The 14,369-nt window shown below is 45.2% G+C and overlaps 1 protein-coding gene and 1 long non-coding RNA gene across 20 annotated transcripts in view; both read right to left on the bottom strand.

Annotated features, from left to right (window-relative positions):
* LOC141057113 (uncharacterized) overlaps positions 1-8,691 on the bottom strand; it is a 40,952-nt gene extending 32,261 nt beyond the window's left edge. For all 19 annotated transcript variants that reach the window (XR_012221986.1, XR_012221991.1, XR_012221974.1 and 16 more), the window contains exons 1-2: positions 1,061-8,691; positions 379-682 (exon numbers count right to left, since the gene is read on the bottom strand). This is a non-coding gene — a long non-coding RNA (uncharacterized lncRNA). The remainder of the gene's footprint in view (positions 1-378; positions 683-1,060) is intronic.
* Positions 1-14,369, bottom strand: part of LOC141057112 (uncharacterized) — a 401,445-nt gene that overhangs the window by 352,033 nt on the left and 35,043 nt on the right. The gene's annotated exons all lie outside the window — the stretch shown is intronic.

Genomic DNA, 14,369 nt, shown 5'->3' with positions numbered 1-14,369 from the left:
CTGTATTATTCTGTATATATACACTGCACAGTACCACACTTCTCCTGTCCTGTATTCTGGGTGTAATCCTCAGTACCTGTATTATTCTGTATATATACACTGCACAGTACCACACTTCTCCTGTCCTGTATTCTGGGTGTAATCCTCAGTACCTGTATTATTCTGTATATATACACTGCACAGTACCACTTCTCCTGTCCTGTATTCTGGGTGTAATCCTCAGTACCTGTATTATTCTGAATATATACACTGCACAGCACCCCACTTCTCCTGTCCTGTATTCTGGGTGTAATCCTCAGTACCTGTATTATTCTGTATATATACACTGCACAGTACCCCACTTCTCCTGTCCTGTATTCTGGGTGTAATCCTTAGTACCTGTATTATTCTGAATATATACACTGCACAGTACCCCACTTCTCCTGTCCTGTATTCTGGGTGTAATCCTCAGTACTTGTATTATTCTGAATATATACACTGCACAGTACCCCACTTCTCCTGTCCTGTATTCTTTGTGTAATCCTCAGTACCTGTATTATTCTGAATATATACACTGCACAGTACCCCCCTTCTCCTGTCCTGTATTCTGGGTGTAATCCTCAGTACCTGTATTATTCTGAATATATATACTGCACAGTACCCCACTTCTCCTGTCCTGTATTCTGGGTGTAATCCTCAGTACCTGTATTATTCTGTATATATACACTGCACAGTACCACACTTCTCCTGTCCTGTATTCTGGGTGTAATCCTCAGTACCTGTATTATTCTGTATATATACACTGCACAGTACCACACTTCTCCTGTCCTGTATTCTGGGTGTAATCCTCAGTACCTGTATTATTCTGTATATATACACTGCACAGTACCACTTCTCCTGTCCTGTATTCTGGGTGTAATCCTCAGTACCTGTATTATTCTGAATATATACACTGCACAGCACCCCACTTCTCCTGTCCTGTATTCTGGGTGTAATCCTCAGTACCTGTATTATTCTGTATATATACACTGCACAGTACCCCACTTCTCCTGTCCTGTATTCTGGGTGTAATCCTTAGTACCTGTATTATTCTGAATATATACACTGCACAGTACCCCACTTCTCCTGTCCTGTATTCTGGGTGTAATCCTCAGTACTTGTATTATTCTGAATATATACACTGCACAGTACCCCACTTCTCCTGTCCTGTATTCTTTGTGTAATCCTCAGTACCTGTATTATTCTGAATATATACACTGCACAGTACCCCCCTTCTCCTGTCCTGTATTCTGGGTGTAATCCTCAGTACTTGTATTATTCTGAATATATACACTGCACAGTACCACTTCTCCTGTCCTGTATTCTGGGTATAATCCTCAGTACTTGTATAATTCTGTATATATACACTGCACAGTACCCCACTTCTCCTGTCCTGTTTTCTGGGTGTAATCCTCAGTACCTGTATTATTCTGTATATATACACTGCACAGTACCCCACTTCTCCTGTCCTGTATTCTGGGTGTAATCCTCAGTACCTGTATTATTCTGAATATATACACTGCACAGTACCCCACTTCTCCTGTCCTGTATTCTGGGTGTAATCCTCAGTACTTGTATTATTCTGAATATATACACTGCACAGTACCCCACTTCTCCTGTCCTGTATTCTGGGTGTAATCCTCAGTACTTGTATTATTCTGTATATATACACTGCACAGTACCACTTCTCCTGTCCTGTATTCTGGGTGTAATCCTCAGTACCTGTATTATTCTGTATATATACACTGCACAGTACCCCACTTCTCCTGTCCTGTATTCTGGGTGTAATCCTCAGTACCTGTATTATTCTGTATATATACACTGCACAGTACCCCACTTCTCCTGTCCTGTATTCTGGGTATAATCCTCAGTACCTGTATTATTCTGTATATATACACTGCACAGTACCCCACTTCTCCTGTCCTGTATTCTTTGTGTAATCCTCAGTACCTGTATTATTCTGAATATATACATTGCACAGTACCCCACTTCTCCTGTCCTGTATTCTGGGTGTAATCCTCAGTACTTGTATTATTCTGAATATATACACTGCACAGTACCACTTCTCCTGTCCTGTATTCTGGGTATAATCCTCAGTACTTGTATTATTCTGTATATATACACTGCACAGTACCCCCCTTCTCCTGTCCTGTATTCTGGGTGTAATCCTCAGTACTTGTATTATTCTGAATATATACTCTGCACAGTACCACTTCTCCTGTCCTGTATTCTGGGTATAATCCTCAGTACTTGTATAATTCTGTATATATACACTGCACAGTACCCCACCTCTCCTGTCCTGTATTCTGGGTGTAATCCTCAGTACCTGTATTATTCTGTATATATACACTGCACAGTACCCCACTTCTCCTGTCCTGTATTCTGGGTGTAATCCTCAGTGCCTGTATTATTCTGAATATATACACTGCACAGTACCCCACTTCTCCTGTCCTGTATTCTGGGTGTAATCCTCAGTACCTGTATTATTCTGTATATATACACTGCACAGTACCCCACTTCTCCTGTCCTGTATTCTGGGTGTAATCCTCAGTACCTGTATTATTCTGTATATATACAATGCACAGTACACCACTTCTCCTGTCCTGTATTCTGGGTATCATCCTCAGTACCTGTATTATTCTGTATATATACACTGCACAGTACCCCACTTCTCCTGTCCTGTATTCTGGGTGTAATCCTCAGTACTTGTATTATTCTGTATATATACACTGCACAGTACCACTTCTCCTGTCCTGTATTCTGGGTGTAATCCTCAGTACCTGTATTATTCTGTATATATACACTGCACAGTACCACTTCTCCTGTCCTGTATTCTGGGTGTAATCCTCAGTACCTGTATTATTCTGTATATATACACTGCACAGTACCCCACTTCTCCTGTCCTGTATTCTGGGTGTACTCCTCAGTACCTGTATTATTCTGTATATATACACTGCACAGTACCCCACTTCTCCTGTCCTGTATTCTTTGTGTAATCCTCAGTACCTGTATTATTCTGAATATATACACTGCACAGTACCCCACTTCTCCTGTCCTGTATTCTGGGTGTAATCCTCAGTACTTGTATTATTCTGAATATATACACTGCACAGTACCCCACTTCTCCTGTCCTGTATTCTGGGTGTAATCCTCAGTACTTGTATTATTCTGAATATATACACTGCACAGTACCCCACTTCTCCTGTCCTGTATTCTGGGTGTGATCCTCAGTACCTGTATTATTCTGTATATATACACTGCACAGTACCACACTTCTCCTGTCCTGTATTCTGGGTGTAATCCTCAGTACCTGTATTATTCTGTATATATACACTGCACGGTACCCCACTTCTCCTGTCCTGTATTCTGGGTGTAATCCTCAGTACCTGTATTATTCTGTATATATACACTGCACAGTACCCCACTTCTCCTGTCCTGTATTCTGGGTGTAATCCTCAGTACTTGTATTATTCTGAATATATACACTGCACAGTACCCCACTTCTCCTGTCCTGTATTCTGGGTGTAATCCTCAGTACCTGTATTATTCTGTATTTATACACTGCACAGTACCCCACTTCTCCTGTCCTGTATTCTGGGTGTACTCCTCAGTACCTGTATTATTCTGTATATATACACTGCACAGTACCCCACTTCTCCTGTCCTGTATTCTGGGTGTAATCCTCAGTACTTGTATTATTCTGTATATATACACTGCACAGTACCACACTTCTCCTGTCCTGTATTCTGGGTGTAATCCTCAGTACCTGTATTATTCTGTATATATACGCTGCACAGTACCACACTTCTCCTGTCCTGTATTCTGGGTGTAATCCTCAGTACCTGTATTATTCTGTATATATACACTGCACAGTACCCCACTTCTCCTGTCCTGTATTCTGGGTGTAATCCTCAGTACTTGTATTATTCTGAATATATACACTGCACAGTACCCCACTTCTCCTGTCCTGTATTCTGGGTGTAATCCTCAGTACTTGTATTATTCTGAATATATACACTGCACAGTACCACACTTCTCCTGTCCTGTATTCTGGGTGTAATCCTCAGTACCTGTATTATTCTGTATATATGCACTGCACAGTACCCCACTTCTCCTGTCCTGTATTCTGGGTGTACTCCTCAGTACCTGTATTATTCTGTATATATACACTGCACAGTACCCCACTTCTCCTGTCCTGTATTCTGGGTGTAATCCTCAGTACTTGTATTATTCTGAATATATACACTGCACAGTACCCCACTTCTCCTGTCCTGTATTCTGGGTGTAATCCTCAGTACCTGTATTATTCTGTATATATACACTGCACAGTACCCCACTTCTCCTGTCCTGTATTCTGGGTGTACTCCTCAGTACCTGTATTATTCTGTATATATACACTGCACAGTACCCCACTTCTCCTGTCCTGTATTCTGGGTGTAATCCTCAGTACCTGCATTATTCTGTATATATACACTGCACAGTACCCCACTTCTCCTGTCCTGTATTCTGGGTGTAATCCTCAGTACTTGTATTATTCTGTATATATACACTGCACAGTACCCCACTTCTCCTGTCCTATATTCTGGGTGTAATCCTCAGTACCTGTATTATTCTGTATATATACACTGCACAGTACCCTACTTCTCCTGTCCTGTATTCTGGGTGTAATCCTCAGTACCTATATTATTCTGTATATATACACTGCACAGTACCCCACTTCTCCTGTCCTGTATTCTGGGTGTAATCCTCAGTACCTGCATTATTCTGTATATATACACTGCACAGTACCCCACTTCTCCTGTCCTGTATTCTGGGTGTAATCCTCAGTACCTGTATTATTCTGTATATATACACTGCACAGTATCCCACTTCTCCTGTCCTGTATTCTGGGTGTAATCCTCAGTACTTGTATTATTCTGTATATATACACTGCACAGTACCCCACTTCTCCTGTCCTGTATTCTGGGTGTACTCCTCAGTACCTGCATTATTCTGAATATATACACTGCACAGTACCCCACTTCTCCTGTCCTGTATTCTGGGTGTAATCCTCAGTACCTGCATTATTCTGTATATATACACTGCACAGTACCCCACTTCTCCTGTCCTGTATTCTGGGTGTAATCCTCAGTACTTGTATTATTCTGAATATATACACTGCACAGTACCCCACTTCTCCTGTCCTGTATTCTGGGTGTAATCCTCAGTACCTGCATTATTCTGTATATATACACTGTACAGTACCCCACTTCTCCTGTCCTGTATTCTGGGTGTAATCCTCAGTACCTGTATTATTCTGTATATATACACTGCACAGTACCCCACTTCTCCTGTCCTGTATTCTGGGTGTAATCCTCAGTACCTGTATTATTCTGTATATATACACTGCACAGTACCCCACTTCTCCTGTCCTGTATTCTGGGTGTAATCCTCAGTACCTGCATTATTCTGAATATATACACTGCACAGTACCCCACTTCTCCTGTCCTGTATTCTGGGTGTAATCCTCAGTACCTGTATTATTCTGTATATATACACTGCACAGTACCCCACTTCTCCTGTCCTGTATTCTGGGTGTAATCCTCAGTACCTGTATTATTCTGTATATATACACTGCACAGTACCCCACTTCTCCTGTCCTGTATTCTGGGTGTAATCCTCAGTACCTGCATTATTCTGTATATATACACTGTACAGTACCCCACTTCTCCTGTCCTGTATTCTGGGTGTAATCCTCAGTACCTGTATTATTCTGTATATATACACTGTACAGTACCCCACTTCTCCTGTCCTGTATTCTGGGTGTAATCCTCAGTACCTGTATTATTCTGTATATATACACTGCACAGTACCCCACTTCTCCTGTCCTGTATTCTGGGTGTAATCCTCAGTACCTGTATTATTCTGTATATATACACTGTACAGTACCCCACTTCTCCTGTCCTGTATTCTGGGTGTAATCCTCAGTACCTGCATTATTCTGTATATATACACTGTACAGTACCCCACTTCTCCTGTCCTGTATTCTGGGTGTAATCCTCAGTACCTGCATTATTCTGTATATATACACTGTACAGTACCCCACTTCTCCTGTCCTGTATTCTGGGTGTAATCCTCAGTACCTGTATTATTCTGTATATATACACTGCACAGTACCCCACTTCTCCTGTCCTGTATTCTGGGTGTAATCCTCAGTACCTGTATTATTCTGTATATATACACTGCACAGTACCCCACTTCTCCTGTCCTGTATTCTGGGTGTAATCCTCAGTACCTGCATTATTCTGTATATATACACTGTACAGTACCCCACTTCTCCTGTCCTGTATTCTGGGTGTAATCCTCAGTACCTGTATTATTCTGTATATATATAATGCACAGTACCCCACCTATCCTGTCCTGTATTCTGGGTGTAATCCTCAGTACCTGTATTATTCTGTATATATACACTGCACAGTACCCCACTTCTCCTGTCCTGTATTCTGGGTGTAATCCTCAGTACCTGCATTATTCTGTATATATACACTGTACAGTACCCCACTTCTCCTGTCCTGTATTCTGGGTGTAATCCTCAGTACCTGTATTATTCTGTATATATACACTGCACAGTACCCCACTTCTCCTGTCCTGTATTCTGGGTGTAATCCTCAGTACCTGCATTATTCTGTATATATACACTGTACAGTACCCCACTTCTCCTGTCCTGTATTCTGGGTGTAATCCTCAGTACCTGCATTATTCTGTATATATACACTGTACAGTACCCCACTTCTCCTGTCCTGTATTCTGGGTGTAATCCTCAGTACCTGTATTATTCTGTATATATACACTGTACAGTACCCCACTTCTCCTGTCCTGTATTCTGGGTGTAATCCTCAGTACCTGTATTATTCTGTATATATACACTGCACAGTACCCCACTTCTCCTGTCCTGTATTCTGGGTGTAATCCTCAGTACCTGTATTATTCTGTATATATACACTGTACAGTACCCCACTTCTCCTGTCCTGTATTCTGGGTGTAATCCTCAGTACCTGCATTATTCTGTATATATACACTGTACAGTACCCCACTTCTCCTGTCCTGTATTCTGGGTGTAATCCTCAGTACCTGCATTATTCTGTATATATACACTGTACAGTACCCCACTTCTCCTGTCCTGTATTCTGGGTGTAATCCTCAGTACCTGTATTATTCTGTATATATACACTGCACAGTACCCCACTTCTCCTGTCCTGTATTCTGGGTGTAATCCTCAGTACCTGTATTATTCTGTATATATACACTGCACAGTACCCCACTTCTCCTGTCCTGTATTCTGGGTGTAATCCTCAGTACCTGCATTATTCTGTATATATACACTGTACAGTACCCCACTTCTCCTGTCCTGTATTCTGGGTGTAATCCTCAGTACCTGTATTATTCTGTATATATATAATGCACAGTACCCCACCTATCCTGTCCTGTATTCTGGGTGTAATCCTCAGTACCTGTATTATTCTGTATATATACACTGCACAGTACCCCACTTCTCCTGTCCTGTATTCTGGGTGTAATCCTCAGTATCTGTATTATTCTGTATATATACACTGCACAGTTCCCCACTTCTCCTGTCCTGTATTCTGGGTGTAATCCTCAGTACCTGTATTATTCTGTATATATACACTGTACAGTACCCCGCTTCTCCTGTCCTGTATTCTGGGTGTAATCCTCAGTACCTGCATTATTCTGAATATATACACTGCACAGTACCCCACTTCTCCTGTCCTGTATTCTCTGTGTAATCCTCAGTACCTGCATTATTCTGTATATATACACTGCACAGTACCCCACTTCTCCTGTCCTGTATTCTGGGTGTAATCCTCAGTACCTGCATTATTCTGTATATATACACTGCACAGTACCCCACTTCTCCTGTCCTGTATTCTGGGTGTAATCCTCAGTACCTGCATTATTCCGTATACCTACTTTAGATGTATTGAGGAAATTGAAAAGGTTACAAAGTATACAGAACCTACTTAAGTCCCTGCTTGTTGAACATGAAGGCTTCTGCGCATTAATTACTGTTCATCTTGTCTAGCTTTGCTGTTTTATTCTATTTATTGAATCCCGGTCTGATTTTGATGTGATCTGCGAGCATGTACAACTTTAATTGGTTTCTTTGCTGTCCATAGAAATTCACGTCTTATTTCAAGCGCAGAGGGAAGAAACGTGAAGTCTTCATCCTGCCGACAAGTTCTCCCGAATCTGTGATTGGTAACCAATCCTGGCACGGACGCGGCCGTCTCAATGCCAAGTGCCGTGCGAATGTAAATAAATCTAAGTGCGTGTTTATTGTATTCTACCATTCGCCGTCTACCATCATTTGTCAGTGGGAATTTATCTCCAAAGCTCACAGTACCAACAATTGGATCAAACTGTTCAGATGGAAATGCTCAGTATTTAAGAGAATGAGCCCCGGGCACCGACAAGTCCTGATCTCATAGGAATATGAACTCGGTAGATATCTGTACGTCTGCTCCATGCGGCTTCTCTAAATCCAAGGCATCCGCATCATGACAAATGCAGCGTATTGGCCCAGATCCCAAAGAAACATAATAGTAACTGAAAAGATCTAAGGCTGGGTTCACATTGGCGTTTCACAGACCTGCGTTCGTCTGCGCACGGCCGCCGCTAAGCTCCGCCCCTGTCACGCCTCCTCCAGTTAGCTCCGCCTATGGGTGCAGGACGCTGCATGCGGCCTGCATCCCCTATCGTTAGCATTGGGGACACAGGCCGTGCGCAGGTATGCATTTGGCGGCGCATGTGTCCTTTTGACGGTGCGCCGAGCGCACCAAAATGCAACAGGTTGCATTTGGCGCACTGTCAAAAGGACGCATGCGCCGCCAAACGCATACCTGCGCTTGCCTGCGTCCCCAATGCTAAAGATAGGGGACGCAGGTCGCATGCAGCGTCCTGCACCCATAGGTGGAGCTAACCGGAGGAGGCGCGGCAGGGGCTGGAGCTTAGCGGTGGTCGTGCGCAGCCCGACGCAGGTCTGTGAAACGCCAATGTGAAACCAGCCTAAAAGAAACAGAAGAAATAAGAGCTGATATAAAAGTAGTCTTATGAAAAAGCACAACGAATATTATGGATTGCAGAGGATGTCCAATTTGGAGGACTATTCTTTGCAGAATGGGTGACCTGATAAGTTAATGAGTTTTTCTGAGAACGCTTTTGGACGAGATCTATACAAAAAAAACCTCTTAAAAAAATACTTATCACTAAAGATTTAGGCTGTGTGCACACGGATTCTTTCCGGAGAGATTTTTTAGGGCAGGAACTAGAGTTGAGCGACTTTTGGTTTTTTAGGGTCGCGTTTCGTTTCGTGAAACCCGACTTTTCCAAAAGTCGGGTCGAGCAAGATCGTCCGATTATAGGGAAAAGTCGGGGTCGTCCCGAAACACGAAACCCAATGTAAGTCAATGGGGAATAAAAGTCGGCAGTGAGAGGAGGACAGGAAACACACCTACAGTGCCCATTTGAATGCCAAAAGCATCAATTCTTCTTACTTAAGCTTGTCAACCTTAATTAACTTCATAATACAAGTTACGCACTGAAAAATGGGGGTTATTTGGCTAAAGTTGTGGGGGGGGCTGGCTGCAGGTTTTCATGTGCCCTGGGCGAAAGAGCGCCCCTTTAACACATACCACAACTCATCATGCTCCGATACGGCAGAGAAATAGCGGTATAGTACAATGAAAAATACCTCACTTTTTACATCTCATGACGAGGCCCATCTATTTCTCCATACAGAATCATTGGTCCCATATAATGTTTGAAACAGTATATGATGAGCTCCACATAATGCTACAGTATATGTTGGTCCCCATGGATGAAGCTCCACTGTCTTATGGGCCCAAATAATGCTCCAAACATAATGGGCCCCATTTCTAATGCTCTAGTGTATAATGGGCCCTGTAAATGCTGCTCCAGTGTCTGATGTCCACCTTTGGAATGTTCCAGTGTATGGTGGGCCCATCTATCATTCTCCAGAGTATAGTGCTCCCCAAAAATTGCTGTCCCAACATTGAAAACAATCAAATAAGTCTCCTCGCTAGGGAATCCCTGTACTTGTCTGGACTCCTCGTCGTCCCCATCTTCCATCTCACTGCACAGTATTTCAACTTTGCAAGTGCTGTGATCCTGAGCAAGCAGGGGGGGCCCACTCGTTGGCGACGGCACTGGCACAGGGCCCCTGATAGTACGGTGGTGTGTCTGATGGCGGGTGGGCCGAACCTGCACTTTCATCTGCAGCTTCCTCTTTGTCACCGTGTAAGATGGAACTGTATATGGGAAGGGTAACCTGAGTTTCATCAGGGTCAGATTCAGGTCGTGTAGCGTGCGAGGGGAATGTAGTGGTCTGGGTCAATGTACCAGCAGATTCATTGAGCAGTGGCTGGGCATCATTGCACTTGTGTCGCCCCCAGGAGTACGGTCGCCACAGTGGCATTACCTTCTTCCTAGGGAGTGTGATGTCATGCTTGGGAGCAACGAACGATCTCTCTAGCAGGTTAACTGATTGGGCGGCGTTATTCCCACGAGTCATGACCCTCCAAACAGCGTTCATGAAGGCAAAGTGTTTGTTTTACGTGGGCAGTATGGTTGCAAAGCTGAACCTTAAAGGAATGTCCAGAAGGGCACCACCAGGAGTGGAGCTTACGGGTAAATTCGACTCCACCTGGGAAACCTCAACCATGCCAGCTACAGAACAGATGCACACATTGCAAGCTTAATTCCGTTAACGAACGAGACTCCGTCATGCCCCGCGGTCCGAGTCCGGCTTACTAGAGGGACACGTGAGGCTCTGGCACATGAGATTGGCCAATAACTGGTGTGTCATGCCCTTACATGTCCGTGGCTGCATGTGCGCTACATTGAAAAGGCCAGCGCTTGTCGCTTACAGGTGCAGACAACCCGCTGAACAACGTTAGTGATGGGGATCACTGATTACAATTATTACCCGCGAACAATGATTTCCCAGTAAGTGCAGGTCAACCGCAGTTCCGGAATTAGGCCTAACCGTCATTCCTGAAAAAATGAAAAACTTACGTGTGCAAACCACAGGTGCTGTAGCTTGCTTAACAGCTCGCCAGCCGTTCTCACGCCCAGTATGGATTACACGTGATTGCACAAAGGTGAGAAAGGGTACCATATCCCCGGATAACATGTATGGATAGCGTACACATTCAAAATATATGTCTATACATCAGGAGGCAGGCTCAGACGGTGTTAGGCCCAGTATGGATTGCACGTGATTGCACAAAGGTTAGAAAGGGTACCGTATCCCCGGATAACATGTATGGATAGCGTACACATTCAAAATATATGTCTATACATCAGGAGGCAGAAAGACGGTGTTAGGCCCAGTATGGATTGCACGTGATTGCACAAAGGTTAGAAAGGGTACCGTATCCCTGGATAAAATGTATGGATAGCGTACACATTCAAAATATATGTCATCAGGAGGCAGGCTCAGACGGTGTCAGGCACAGTATGGATTTGACGGCCCAGACTACACAGCGGAGGAGCAGGGAGTGTGACGAACAGCCCACGGCCGTTCGTCCACTTACGGGTGACGACTAACGGGGGTCCCGCTGCCACCAAAACGCGACGGACAGCGGACCCTGTGTCACCACTATGTCACGATCCCACCACTGACACCGGTGTATCAGCGGACGGAGGGACGTGACACAATGCCGGCACACGGCTATCACAGGCGCCGTGGGGCTTATCTTAGTTATCCCACCACTGGCACCATGTGGCAAAAATATCCAGCAAGCTAATCTCGCTCTACAATTTGCCGCAGGGGGAGTTTAATTTGGATGCCCCACCACTGCTATCAATCTTCCAAGTACTGTGGGGATTTATGTATATCCCACTTTCTCAGTTCCACTTTGGAACTCGCAGCTCTCCGGCGCCCCCCTTACCCTCAGGTCAGTCAGGGAACTGCACCTAGGATAATTAGTCGCCGGACGGGCTGCCTGTTGTGAACCGGCAATTAGGCTTCTGCAGTAAGGGAATTATCAATGCTGTGGCTGAAGCCCCTTACTCAGCAATATAAGACCCTTCTAGACTGCCAGCCAGCCGTAATAGCCATACACAACGCGCTGCCACCAGTCACGGTTACTTAATTCACAGTGTTAAATTAAGAGGGTCCGTGGCAAACCCCTTGAATTAGTAGCGATTATCTATCAAAGGCGTATAGTTCGATTCTTAGAGCATGGAGACAGATCTAAATAATTTCATTTATTTTCCGAAAGAGGACAGTGATTACAGATAAAAGTTGCTATAAAATTGAGACATAAAATATGTACAGTACAGGTATAAAATAAAAGTGGAGAAAACAAAGAGATTACACTCACAGTTCCATATTGTTCCTTAGGCAGACCATGCGGCTTTAAGGGGGGAGGAGCCACACGTCTCCATTCATCTGGAGTTCTTGTCAGCACCGACTCTGCAGCTGTTCTGAGCTGGTTTGCCCAGGAAATGCCTTATAGACTTTCCTATGTGACATCACGGAGAGGTGCATTCTGGGTTGATCCCACCTCTCTTATCCAAGTTATGTTTTGGCTACAAAACTTAGATTAGCTATAACTTTATGGGAGAAGCTGGTATGGACTCATCAGTGGTATCATGTTTCCCAGCGTAATGAGCCCATCAAGAAAACATCAAACATCTATGCGATATGACCGTCCATTTGGGCGCAAATCATATCTCAGGTTCTGGACATCCGAGAGTTTTGCAACAGGCACCACAGCGAAGCTGGGTCTGCTCGGATCGCAGAAATATGATTTTTATATTTCTGCTGGGTATGGTTTTCGCGGGACAATCCCTTATTGTTTTATTCAAACTCCTGGTTTCAAACAAAGAGTTTAGTTCCCGCACTTTTTTCTCTTTCAGCTGAGAGAAGCCAAATGGTGTGAGGAAGATGGTTTAAGGTTTCAGAGCTAGCCCAGGCAGGGGGGCACTGGTCAGTGTGTGAGTGAGCCATGGGCGAAAAGAGGAGGGGGGGAAGGTGCTGCATGAGCTGACAGCCTGCATTGGCATAGAGGGCTGGATTTTTCTGGAAAGTTACAACAGAAAACATCATATTTTGTAGACAAAACCCCATACCTCACAGACATTGTACATCACACCTCCCCCCTTAAGAGGGCGCTAAGGAGGCATTACCTCTCGGTAATCGGCCATGCGCACCTCAGCGGGTTCGCCCCGGCGGGACAACCCATCGGCATTGCCGTTTTCGCTGCCCTTCCTGTGTTTTACAGTGAAGTCGTACTGTTGAAGGGCAAGGCTCCAGCGGAGCAACCTTCCATTGGTTCCGGACACTGTGTGCAACCAGCTCAGAGGGTTGTGGTCGGTTACCACCGTGAAGGCGCGCCCATACAGGTAGGGCTGCAAACTCTGCAGTGCCCACACCATGGCCAGACACTCCTTCTCGATGGTCGAGTATGCCACTTCCCTCGGCAAAAGTTTCCGGCTCAGGTACAACACGGGGTGCTCTTGGTCCCCCGAGTCGACCTGGCTAAGCACAGCACCGAGGCCAAACTCGCTGGCGTCGGTCTGTACCAGAAACGGGCGACTGCTGTCGACTGCTCTCAACACTGGAGAGTTGCACAGGGCTGCTTTCAAAGCTTGGAAAGCCGCCTCACAGTCATCTGTCCAGTTGACTGTTTGGGGTAGCCTCTGCTTGGTGAGGTCAGTCAAGGGTTTGGCAAGGGCGCTATAGTCCTGTACGAACCGCCTATAGTACCCTGCAGTGCCCAAGAAGGACTTCACCTGTTTCTTGGTCCTGGGGGTGGGCCAGGACACGATTGCGTCCACTTTTCCTGGCTCCGGACTCATGGAACCCCCGCCTACCCGGTGCCCCAGGTAGTGGACCTCGCGCATGCCTATCTGGCACTTCCCCGGCTTGATGGTCAGGCCTGCCTGGTGAAGACGCTTGAGCACCTCCTGGAGGTGCTGAAGGTGTTCCTCCCAGGTGGAACTGAAGACGGCAATATCGTCTAAGTACGCCACTGCGTACTCCTCCAGTCCCCGAAGCAGGTGGTTGACCATCCGCTGGAAAGTGGCAGGGGCATTCTTCATGCCGAAGGGCATGACCGTGGACTCGTACAGTCCAAAGGGGGTGATAAAGGCGGATTTCTCCTGCGCCTCAGGGCTCAGGGGAATCTGCCAGTATCCCCGACTCAAATCCATGATGGATATGTAGTTGGCGTTTGTCAACCGCTCGAGCAGATCCTCGATGCGCGGCATCGGGTGGGCATCAGAGGTTGTGATGGCGTTGAGCCCCCTGTAGTCCACGCAGAACC

Source organism: Dendrobates tinctorius, unplaced genomic scaffold, assembly GCF_039654945.1.
Source record: "Dendrobates tinctorius isolate UK_male_01 unplaced genomic scaffold, ASM3965494v1 ptg000202l, whole genome shotgun sequence".
Lineage (NCBI taxonomy): Eukaryota > Metazoa > Chordata > Amphibia > Anura > Dendrobatidae > Dendrobates > Dendrobates tinctorius.
The sequence above is the reverse complement of the archived record's forward strand: the minus strand, read 5'-3'. Positions and strand labels throughout refer to the sequence as shown.